Genomic DNA, 12,539 nt, shown 5'->3' with positions numbered 1-12,539 from the left:
CTGCCCAAACACATTCGGGCTTCCTGTAGGCCTCCAGTCCGCCTACTGCACTTGGGTATGGACATGAAACACAAACAAATACACCCCACCACCGGTAGAAGCACACTTATCTGTATTTCAAATCCATGCGAATGCCAACCATAATCATCTTGTCAACAAAGAACACGAATGTAACTCACCCGGCCCTAACCAGTTGGAATCAACTCAAACCAAGTCCAGAACCACACCACCACCTTCACTTTATCACTGAATCTACCTCCAGGCATCCTCATCCTCCCCACAACTTCCACCCACCACCACCTTCCTCGACGAACACAATCTCTACATCACAATCACTACAACCCCACCAATACCACCATCATCACTTCCTCCACCATTACCTCCCTTCACAACCATTGCCATCATCATCACTTCCCATCATCATCCCTTCACCACCACAACCCTCCCATCATGATTTCCATCATCCGTCACCCAACAATGCCACCTTCACCAACAATGTCACTATTGTTGCTGCCACCATCTACATCCCCATCATCACCTCGCCACCAACAACTCCTCCAACATCTTGATCACTGCCATTACAATCCCTGGGGCCCTCCAATATAACCCATCCCATTACTCCGCTGAATACCACAATCATCCTCCATGACCTCACCATCCCTGCTGGCCACCGCCCCTACCGCCCACATATGGCCAATCTCGATTCCTGGAGCTTGATGACGTCAAATATCTGTAACAAAAAGTAACGAATCATAAAAATGCAGGGAAAAAAATCAGTTCTTTGACTTCACATCTAGTTCAACTTTTGTTGATTATTGTCTAATCCTGGGGCTTTCTATCTTTCAAGATTTTCAAGGTTTGCTTCAACTAAGTTGTTTGTAGTCTTAGTATATACAAACTATTTTGCGAGAGAACTTGACTTAGGTTATACATACTATTTGGTGAAAGGCCTAGTCTTAGTATATACATATTTTGTGAGAGGCCTAGTCTTAGTATATACATATTTTGTGAGAGGCCTAGTCTTAGTATATACATATTTTGTGAGAGGCCTAGTCTTAGTATATACAATTTTGTGAGAGGGCCTAGTCTCAGTATATACATAATATTTTATAAAAGGCCTGTTCTTAGTATAATAAACATAATCTTTTGTGAGAGGCCTAGTCTTAGTATTATATACATACTATTTTGTGAGAGGCCTATTTAACACCTACAAAATGACATTGATTGATATCATTCATGGTGCACAAAAAAGATGATCAAAAACACATATTGCACGCTATTATTTGCAATTACTGCCTCGATGAAAATATTTACCTCCTGTCTTAGTAGTAGTAGTAGTAGTAGTAGTAGTAGTAGTAGTAGTAGTAGTAGTAGTAGTAGTAGTAGTCGTAGTAGTAGTCGAAGTAGTAGTAGTAGTAGAAGTAGTAGTAGTAGTAGTAGTAGTAGTAGTAGTAGTAGTAGTATTAGTAGTAGTAGTAGTAGTAGTAGTAGTAGTAGTAGTAGTGATGATGATGTGGTAGCAGAGGTTGTATTTGTAGTGAAGATTATGTTTTGGTGCATGTAGTAGTAGTTGTAGTGATGATGAGGTGGAGTTGACTGCATTTGTAGTAGTAGTAGTAGTGGTATGATGATAATGTGCTTGTAATTGTAGTTGTATTGGAAGTAGTGATAATGATGTGGAGGCGGTGGTTGTATGTAATAGCAATGGTAGTGGTGTTGATGGTGGTGGCTGTAGCAGTAGTGATGATGATGTGGTGGTGGTGGTGGTTGTAGAGAGGAGGATGAGTGGCGGTGGTGGTTGTAGTAGTAGTGGTAGAAAGGTTGATGTGGCAGTGACGGTTGTAGTCGTACTGGTATTGATGATGTGATAGTTGTGGTTTCAGTGATGATGATGGGGTGGTTGTGGTTGTGGTAGTAGTGGTAGTGATGATAATGTGTTGGTAGTTGTGGTGATGTGCAGTGGTCGTGGTGTGGTGATGATATGTAGGTGGTTGTACTGGTGTTATTAGTAATGATGATGTGGTGGTTGTGGTTGTAGTAAAAGTTGTAGGATGATGATCTGGAGGAGCGAATTGTAACGATGGTAATGATTATGATGTGGTGGTGGTGGTGGTTGTAAGCAAAGTTTTATTAATGATAATGTGGTGGTGGTTGTTGCAGTGGTGGTAATGCTGTATAATGGTGGTTTTAGTAGTAATTGTGGTGATGATGTCATGGTGGTTGTAGTGGTAGTGGCAGTAGTTTTGATCTGGTGATGATAGATGTAGAAGCAGTGGTATTGATGATGATGATGTCGTGGTGGCGTTTGCAGTAGCAGTGATGAGTTGTGGTGATGATTGTAGTAGTAGTAGTAGTAGTAGTAGTAGTAGTAGTAGTGATGATGATGTTGATGATGGTGATGATGACGACGATGTGGTGGTGATAGTGGTAGTAGTATTAGATGTTAGAATTAGTAGAAGAAGTAGAAGTATTAGTTGTATTAGTAGTAGTAGTAGTAGTAGTAGTAGTAGTAGTAGTAGTAGTAGTAGTAGTAGTAGTAGTAGTAGTAGTAGTAGTAGTAGTAGTAGTAGTAGTAGTAGTAGTAGTAGTAGTAGTCAGAGACGCCAACTTTAAATTTGGCTCACAGGAGTTTCAGACACCACTCATAGGAATATCAATGCCGAAAGAGGAATTTCCGCACACAGGAGAAAGGAATTGGAATGTTACATAAACACATTGCTAAATACAATCCATAGTTTCCTGTAGTATACTGGTGGTAGTGAGGATGAGGTGGTGTTCGTGGTTGTAGTAATAGTGGTAGTGATGATGATATGGTGGTGGTTGAAGTAGTAGTGGTAGTGATGATGATGTGGTATTGGTGGTTGAAGTAGTAGTTGTAGTGATGATGATGCGGTGGTGGTATAGTGGTTGTAGTCGTGATGTTGATGTTAGTGGTGATGGTGGTTGTAGTACAAATGGTAGTGATGATGATGTGATAGTGGTGGTTGTAGTAGTAGTCGTGGTAGTGATGATAATGTAGTGGTTGTGGTTGTAGTCGTAGTAGTGGTAATGATGATGTGGTGATGGTGGTGGTTGCAGTAGTAGTGGTAGTGATGATGTGGTGGTGGTGGTTGTAGTAGTAGAAATGGTAATGATGATGTGGTGGTTGTAGTAGTAGTGGTAGTGATGATGTGGTGATGGTGGTTGTAGAAGTAGTGGTAGTAATGATGATGTTGCAGTGGTGGTTGTTGTAGTAGTTGTAGTAGTTGTGGTGATGATGATGTGGTGGTGGTAGTCGTAGTAGCAATGGTAGTGATGATGATGTGGTGGTGGTGGTGGTGGTGGTTGTAGTAGTAGTGGTAGTGATGATGATGTGGTGGTGTGGTTGTAGTACAAATGATAGTGATGATGATATGGTGGTGCTTGTAGTAGTGGTGGTAGTGATATGATGTGGTGGTGGTGTGTTGTAGTACAATGGTAGTGATGATGATGTGGTAGTGGTGGTTGTAGTAGTAGTGGTAGTGATGATGTAGTGGTGGTGGTTGTAGTAGTAGTGATAATGATGATGTGGTGGTGGTGGTTGTAGTAGTAATGGTAGTGATGATGTGGTGGTGGTGGTTGTAGTAGTAGTGGTAATGATGATGTGGTGGTGGTGGTTGTAGTAGTAGTGGTAGTTGCAGTGATGATGATGTGGTGGGGGTGGTTGAAGTAGTAGTGATAGTGATGATGTGGTGGTGGCGGTGGTGGTTGTAGTAGTAGTGGTAATGATGATGTGGTGGTTGCAGTAGTAGTGGTAGTGATGATGTGGTGGTGGTGGTGGTTGTAGTAGTAGTGATAATGATGATGTGGTGGTTATAGTAGTAGTCGTGGTAGTGATGATAATGTAGTGGTGGTGGTTGTAGTAGTAGTAGTGGTAAAGATGATGTGGTGGTGGTGGTTGAAGGAGTGGTAGTGATGATGTGGTGGTGGTGGTTGCAGTAGTAGAAGTGGTAATGACGATGTGGTGGTTGTGGTGGGGCTGGTAATTGTAGTAGTAGTGGTAGTAATGATGATGATGTTGTAGTGTTGGCGGTTGTAGTGATGATGTGGTGGTGGTGGTGGTGGTAGTTGTAGTAGCAGTGGAAGTGATGATGATGTGGTGGTGGTGGTTGTAGTAGTAGTGGTAGCGGTGATGATGATGTGGTGGTGGTGGTTGTAGTAGCAGTGGTAATGATGATGTGGTGGTGGTGGTTGTAGTAGTAGTGGCAGTGATGATGATGAAGTGTTTGGAAGGGGGGGGGGGGGGGGGGGGGGTGGATCCTTGGAACAAATTGACCTCACCGGAATTTGACGGAAGTTGCCCGCTACCGAAATTTTTGGCTCCCGACCAGAGTTTTTTTCCGGTGAGACCGGAGTTTTGGCATCACTGATTAGTAGTAGTAGAAGTAGTATTAGAGATTAGTAGTAGTAGTAGTAGTAGTAGTAGTAGTAGTAGTAGTAGTAGTAGTAGTAGTTAGTAGTAGTAGTAGTAGTAGTTAGTAGTAGTAGTAGAGTAGTATTAGAGTATTAGTTAGTAGTAGTAGTAGAAGTAGTAGTAGTAGTAGTATTAGTAGTAGTAGTAGTAGTAGTAGTAGTAGTAGTAGTAGTAGTAGTAGTAGTAGTAGTAGTAGTAGTAGTAGTAGTAGTAGTAGTAGTAGTAGTAGTAGTAGTAGTAGTAGCAGTAGTAGTAGTGGTAGCAGTAGTAGTAGTAGTAGTAGTAGTAGTAGTAGTAGTAGTAGTAGTAGTAGTAGTAGTAGTAGTAGTAGTAGTAGTAGTAGTAGTAGCAGTAGCAGTAGTAGCAGTCGTAATGGTGGTGGTGCTTGTAGTAGTTGTAGTATGTTCGTTTTTAAGGGTTTACGGCGCTTGCCACACATTTAGGTAATATCAGCGCCAGTAAAAAGGAAGAAAGTGGGATAGTAAAAATTTCTAGAATTACAATCAAAGTACCCAAGAAAAAGGGAGACAGGGGAGATCGAATAGGGAACAGATGTAGATGTAGAGCCACTATCAATGTACTTAGTTTGAGATCACCTAAATGACACAAGCACAGGTCCCCACTAAAAGGAACACACAGAAAGAGAGAGAGAGAGAAAGAGAGAGAGAGAAAGAGAGAGAGAGAGAGAGAGAGAGAGAGAGAGAGAGAGAGAGAGAGAGAGAGAGAGAGAGGAAGAGGGTGAGGGAGGTAGAGAGAGGGAGAGAGAGAAAGAAGACCAACAGACATTCCTACCTCAAAGAGAAGGCTCCAGTCCTATGAAGAATACACAATCCAATCCTGTCCATCCTTGAGAAAATAATAAAAAACGTTATTCTTGTTTATGTTGTGATCGAAGAAGTTATGTTTTGAAAGAAATGCAGTCTCACAACTAACGTTCAGATCATCTTTACATTCATCCCGATAGCTCAACTGGTTAACTACTAAAACAATGTGACAAGTTCTGTTCCCTGTTGAGCCTCAAAAGCTAACTTCTAAATGAAGACATAGCACAAGGCTATTAATCGTGCAGCACAGACAGATCTTATGACACTTATGAGAGTTTATACTCATCAAACCAAACTCCTGATTATTTCATATATAACATTAGTAAAAAAAAAGAATTCTACTACTATATCTATAAGCAATTTTACTTTGTAGTTGTTAGCTAAATGACGAGAAAATATTTTACAGTAAGGATAGAGACACAGTTTCTTTAAATGGTGGGCCAGTTTTATTAATTTTATCACTTGTGAACTCTTTAAAACCATGTTTTTGGCAGGATACATTGATCTTTATCACTGTTTCAGTTTCAGTTGGGTGGGGAAGTGTGGCTCAGTAGTACAGTTTTTGTTTTGTACCCCAAAGGTCCCGAGTTCGAATACCGGCTGCGCTGTGTGGCCTTGAGTAAGTCACCTAGCCCAAGCTCAGTTTGAAGTGCAGCACTGCGGCTGACGTCTGGGTTATTCCAGTATTCCCTTGGAATAGACTCTAAAGACAAATTTCCCCTATAGGATGAATAAAGGGAATTTTATTTTTATTTTATTGTTGTAAGTGTTATCTTTAGAAACTTGTCAGTCAGAAGCCCTTCAAACAGCTTGTATTAAATTAAACTTAAAACTAGTAATAATAATTGCTGTAACCTGTGAGTTTTGACTGATATTCACTACCTTGAGCAATTGAAATATATTTTAGTCTATGCATGTTTTTTTAACGGACTCTTGTCAGTGCTTTCTAAACAATGCATTCAATGAGTTTCATATCATGGGACTTTTTGTTTTTTTCACTATCTAATTATTGATCACCAATATTTATGTTTACAGCTGTTTGTGTCCTCATATTTAAATCTTTTTCATTTATCCATTCCTTATCTATTTAATTAGTTGATGTTTAGCAAGATTATTATCGAATTATCAAAACGTCCTTTCTATACAACGCCTTCACCAGTTAAGTAGAAACGGTAAGGGCTGCCTGAAGCCGGTGTCGTAAAATACTAACGAAAGAGTGAAAATGGAAAGGTTTCGTATGGGAACAAAACAGACAATGGACGTTTCGGGTACAAACCCTTCGTCAGCACAACAATACACAAATAAACGTGGAAAACAAATAAAATATAATGAAAAATAACTTGTATTGTCTGTGCTCAATGGTGGTTGCAGTATGAATGAAATGTTAGCATGGCGTGGGTAGAGGATAGGGTGCCCCAGGGGGGTGATCTAATTGATAAGAAAAGGTCAGCGTCAGGGAACAGAACTTTGCAGAAAATAATGGAAGATAAAAGACATATAAGTGGTTAGTAGTAGTAGTAGTAGTAGTAGTAGTAATAGTAGTAGTAGTAGTAGAGTAGTAGTAGTAGTAGTAGTAGTAGTAGTAGTAGTAGTAGTAGTAGTAGTAGTAGTAGTAGTGTAGTAGTAGTAGTTGAAGTAGGAGGAGTAGTAGTAGTAGTAGTAGTAGTAGTAGTAGTAGTAGTAGTAGTAGTAGTAGTAGTAGTAGTAGTAGTAGTAGTAGTAGTAGAAAGCTGTTGTGAAACAGTAGGGGGCATTGGAGAGGGCGAGGTGAAAGAGTCACGGCGGAGGTGGGGGGGGGGGGGGGGGGCTTTGTTGGATGAGCGAAGGTCGAATCTTCGCGAAGGAAATACGAACGATCAGATGGCGATGCGATAGTAAAGTGGAAAATACAGATAAATAGATAGATAGATAGATAGACAGATAGATAGATAGATAGATAGATAGATAGATAGATAGATAGATAGATAGATAGATAGATAGATAGATAGATAGATAGATAGATAGATAGATAGATAGATAGATAGATAGATAGACAGATAGATAGATAGATAGATAGATAGATAGATAGATAGATAGATAGATAGATAGATAGATAGATAGATAGATAGATAGATAGAAAAGAGGGGAGAGAAGAGAAAAAAAAAACAACAAAAGAACAACAACAACAAAATAAAAACAAACAAACAAACAAACAAACAAACAAACAAAGCAACAACGTCAACAGAAAAAAAAAATTAAAAAATTAAAAAATAAAAAAGGGGAGGGGGGGGGGAGGGGTTGAGGCGATACAAGTTATTTTTCATTCTATTTTATTTGTTTTCCACGTTTATTTGTGTATTGTTGTGCTGACAAAGGGTTTGTACCCGAAACGTCCATTGTCTGATTTGTTCCCATATGAAGCCTTTCCATTTTCACTCTTTCGCTAGTATTTTACTTCACCAGTTAACTAACCCAACAGAGAGACAGACAGAAAAGAGATAGAGAGAGACGGAGAGATACAGAAGGTTTGAGGAGAGAGAGAGAGAAGAGAGAGAGAAAGAAGAGAGAGTGAGAAGCGAGAGAATAGAGAGAGAAGAGAGAGAGAGAGAGAGAGAGAGAGAGAGAGAGAGAGAGAGAGAGAGAGAGAGAGAGAGAGAGAGAGAGAGAGAGAACTAAATGGAATACCTACCTCAAGATTGGATCTCCATTACGAATACAATCTTTTGATGAATACACGATGTAATCCTGTATCTTCATGCCGTCCTTTAGTGATTTAAAAATAAAAGATGTATTTCTTGATTATGTTTTGAATTTGTAAACAGATAATGAGCAAAGAAATTATGTTTTGAAAGATATGCAGCCTTGCACTTAATGATAATAGTAACTAATAATTTTTTGACCTCGCCAATTAAAAAAATAAAATCAAACTCTTGAAAATGAATTATCAGGAGAAAAATTGTCACTTCTGTAAATACCAAATGTTGGTTAATGCTGAAGGCAATCTAAGGTGGAATACTGGAATCTATGATTTCAGTTTGTAAAACTCTGTTTGTGGATTCCAAACAATGGATCAGAAAATGGTGAGATCGGAGTCTAACAAAACAGTCATAAATTAGATTTGTTCATTTTACGATTCCCGTATGCATCAAATTGTCAGCTGGGATTTTTTTCAAAGTTTGATATATTGTGCAGATACACTATTTCTATAATTAAAATGGTGCTGATTGAAGATCGAAGAAGAAAAAAACTGTAAGTATTGAATTGTAAGACAGTATCTGTCTTTGTCTAATAAATTGAAGCTTACAATTGAATACTTATCGTTATTTCACTATTTCTATAAGCACATGAAAGCTTTCCTTGTATTTTGAGGTGCTTATTGTAAAAATCACCTGCAAAGAATCTCAGTTCTTAAAATACAAAGGGGCATAACTCAGTTAATTATTTTGACCTCCAATATTGACTCATATTACACTACACAGCTGACAAAATTTAAAATATTTGGCTTATGAGGCTGTTAAAAGCTATTGAATTCAATGCTTTCAAATTCAATTTACTTTTGAAAAAACCGTTAACAGTCTAATTAATGTGGATTATACTCATTCAGATGAATTCAGTTCAGATTGGTATGAATGTCGATTTTCATGTCTAGTCTAGTGCAAGATTTTTTTATTATCTAAAAAAAAAATTCAATACACCGTGAAAAAGAGCACTATGTAAACACATGAAAAGGCTTTATGTGACGGCGTTACAGTATAGTTATGTGACACACTGTAGTGAAGCGTATGGATAATGGAATTGTGTATGGGCATGTACAGATAATTTGGGGTAACCAATTTGGTTCGATATTACGGACCCTGAAATTGAAATCCATCCATTTTATTTTATTTGAATTCGGAATGAATTTACTACAACGAATAAAGCTTTAACTGTAAGCGAAGACGTCTATTATCTGTAGTGTAAGAAATTAGACTTAGAATTCTATATATCTAGGCACTTGCAAGAAGTAGCCCTCGCGAGTTGAAAAGAGGCGAGGATTTCTGTTTCCGTTTTTGAGAGGAAAATTTTTAGGAGTGTTTTAAAAATATTCATTTTTCTTTCTCAGTGAAATGAAATGGCAAGTATTATATATCATTGGAAAGGGCATAAAATTCTACATACAGCCATGCTAATATTATTATCTTCCTATATCGTGATTTTGAGAAATCTTTGTGTAAACAGATTGTGTGTTTAAACGTTTATAACTTTTAAACCAGAGATGGTCCTTCTTACTAAAAAAACGTCCTTCTGAGATATATATTTAAGTAGCTTCTCTAAAAATTTCAGAGCAAAATATGGTTGCACTCAAAAGTTATAGCTCCCCCAAAAAATAGAACTTGTCCTCGATTGTTTGCAGAAGATTTTCTTATAATATTGATTCACTTCCTGTCGTCTGCTGCGCCTTTTTTTTTACTTGAGAGATAACTTCGTCAATCCACATCAAAACTTTACAACTGTTTTTCTTACAATATATGCAATTAATGTGATGTTATTTTTGTTTTACATTATTCAATTAATCAGCGTTTTCATGTGCATGCATTCATTTTATAAGTTACGCTTCTCTTTCTTTTTTTCTGATCGATTTTGATTTTGGGCTGTCATTATTCCCAGACGCCTGTCTGGGGATAATGAAAATTCGTTATCCCCAGACCCATGTAGCAAGTGGGCAGAAAGATTTTATGCAAAATGCCAAACTAGGCGTGAAAAATACCAAATATTCTGGAAAAAATACTAGTGGTTGTGTCCCAAAACAGTAAATATATCAAGTGATATTTAACAGAAGATGAAAGTAAATAGTGATCAAATGTCAAATCCATCTCTTTTTTAAAAATTATTTTAAAGCAAATGGATCAATGAAATTTCTTTTGTTACTTTCATCTGAAAACGTCAAACTGGCAATTCGACTTTGTATTTTCAACCAGGAAGAAAGTTGGTTATCATCAAATCTGTTCATAGTCCACCACCATTTAAATTTTCACTACCTACCTACCTGTTAACTTTATTGATCATCTCTTGTTTCTATAATTTGCTCATTCTGGCCACAATTTTGGGGATGACCAGGAATTATTTTTTATTTTGCGGACGAATTCCTAGGCCATGGTGTTGTTCGCCCCAAAGCCCAAAACCGACACCTGTTATTTTCCTGTCTTCTTCGCACAAGACAATACAATTTAGTATCACACGTCCGCAAAACTAGATCCAACAACATATTCTTATTCGAATCAGAGATGAAAATAACTACCAAAACAAGGAAGCAAAAAGTGTGGAAATATGTTTAGCTCATATATGAATTTAAGATATTCGATAGCGGTGTGGATAGACAGCTCAGTGGGTTAGGCCACCTTTCATTTTACTCCTTTAAGCTGCAGATTCGAACCAGTCGTGACCACCCCCAACCCCCCCCCCCTACACACACACACACACTTTTTTAAATTTTTTTTTTTTTTTTAAAACTTTTTTTATCTTTCTTCCCAATTGATGTTCATTGTCTTCACTCTTGTTCCAAATTCCGAGCAAGAGATTTTTAAATCAGTTGAATTTTTTATTTCTCCGATAATATTATTTCATTATTTAATTTGCTCTAGATCTATTATTGTTTTTTTTTGTTTGTTTTGGTCAATGATAATATTAATAATAATAATAATAATAATAATAATTGTAATAATTGTTATTATTATTACTATTACCATCATAATCATTATTATATTATTATCAATAATAATACTATTTTTATTATTAATACTCTTATTATCATACTATTACTATTATTTATTATCATTATTATTATTATTATTATTATTATTATTATTATTATTATTATTATTATAATTGTTATTTATTATTATTATTATTATTATTATTATTATTATTATTTTTTATTATTATTATTATTATTATTATTGTTAACACTATTCCCTGCTCCGAGGGAAATCTCTCTTTTCTTTTTTTTTTTTATTTTGACCTAAACCTTAGAGTTTTTTTGTTTGCTTAACCTTTATGTAAATGTTCCGTTTCTGAGCATGAATTTCTTAAATTGTTTTTATTTTTAAACAATTATTGTTTTTTTTTTCTCCTCTATCTGACCATTTGGTCGCTCTCTGAATATTTCTGTTTGTTTGCTTTTTAATTATTTATTCTTTTTAGACACTATTTGAGATCGGAGTGGGGACGAATATATTTGCTAGAAACTAGAAAAAAAAAGAGAGAGAGAGAGAGAGAGAGAGAGAGAGAGAGAGAGAGAGAGAGAGAGAGAGAGAGAGAGAGAGAGAGAGTTTAATAAAAAATAAAAAAAGAGGAGGGGGAGGATTCTTCCAGGGCAGACGACTAAACCATTCGGCCATGACAGCCACTTCGAAGTCGACGCATATTGTGTATATGTAGTAACAACTGATTTTAATGTTGGTTAATTTTATGTTTTTATAGATATTTTATTAATTTTCCTTATTTCTATGTGCATTTGGAAACATTCCATATGGCATCTGGCATGGGGATAATTGTTTAAAAGAGCGGAGTTTCAGACAGGTGTCTGGGGATAACGAAATTTTATTACCCAGACAGGTGTCTGGGGATAATCACAGCGTTGATTTGACGTTTTTCATTCTTTGACGGGCGACTGTTCAATTTTGGGGAACGGGGGAGCGGGAGTTTTTAAAATCACTATTTTCGATATTTTTAAACACTAATACACCACCTCAAACATTTATCAGTCCATATCTTTGCTTTTATGAGGTCTATTTTCATTTTGAAAAGTTCAAAGTGAACAACTAAATGACGCCGATTCAGTGGTATATTTGGTCTATCTTCATGTGAATAAATATTTTATTGTTGACTTTTCCAAAATTACAATAGGTCATTCATTTGCATGTCGTGATCTATTTTTCCTTGATTTCAGCTGTTTCAGCTCTAAACTATACTTTTCTCTCTCAATAAATAATTCTTTTTCTGTTTGCAATGTATTACAGAGATGTTGAATTACCGCATGTAAAAATTTCATAGATGTATCTGAAGCAGTTTCTGAATTATACTTGATTATCCATTGGGTTGCTGTGTTTTGGTCACATATTTTCCTAAGCTATATAGAGATTTTCCACCACATAGACGGTCATAACTTTTTAACCATTTGAGATAGAGCGATATTTTTTTCACTCCAGTAAATGCTTTACTCCCCTTTATTTTTCTACGCTAAATTAATACCCATATCACTATTTTGAAAAATTCTTGCAAGTGCACTAGGCCTAGGTATCTCGACTGTATTTAACATCTACAAC

At 36.7% G+C, this 12,539-nt stretch overlaps 1 long non-coding RNA gene across 1 annotated transcript; it reads right to left on the bottom strand.

Annotated features, from left to right (window-relative positions):
• Window positions 1-519: 519 nt before the first annotated feature.
• Window positions 520-9,834, bottom strand: LOC144962358 (uncharacterized). The gene is made up of 4 exons (XR_013643467.1): window positions 9,505-9,834; window positions 7,925-7,998; window positions 5,225-5,278; window positions 520-730 (listed from the first exon to the last, which is right to left on the bottom strand). It is a non-coding gene; the product is annotated as an uncharacterized LOC144962358 (long non-coding RNA).
• Between the last annotated feature and the right edge of the window lie 2,705 nt (window positions 9,835-12,539).

Source organism: Berghia stephanieae, unplaced genomic scaffold, assembly GCF_034508935.2.
Source record: "Berghia stephanieae isolate SIO BIC M18660-M18661 unplaced genomic scaffold, UCSD_Bste_1.3 scaffold944, whole genome shotgun sequence".
NCBI classification, from domain to species: Eukaryota; Metazoa; Mollusca; class Gastropoda; order Nudibranchia; family Aeolidiidae; genus Berghia; species Berghia stephanieae.
The sequence above is the reverse complement of the archived record's forward strand: the minus strand, read 5'-3'. Positions and strand labels throughout refer to the sequence as shown.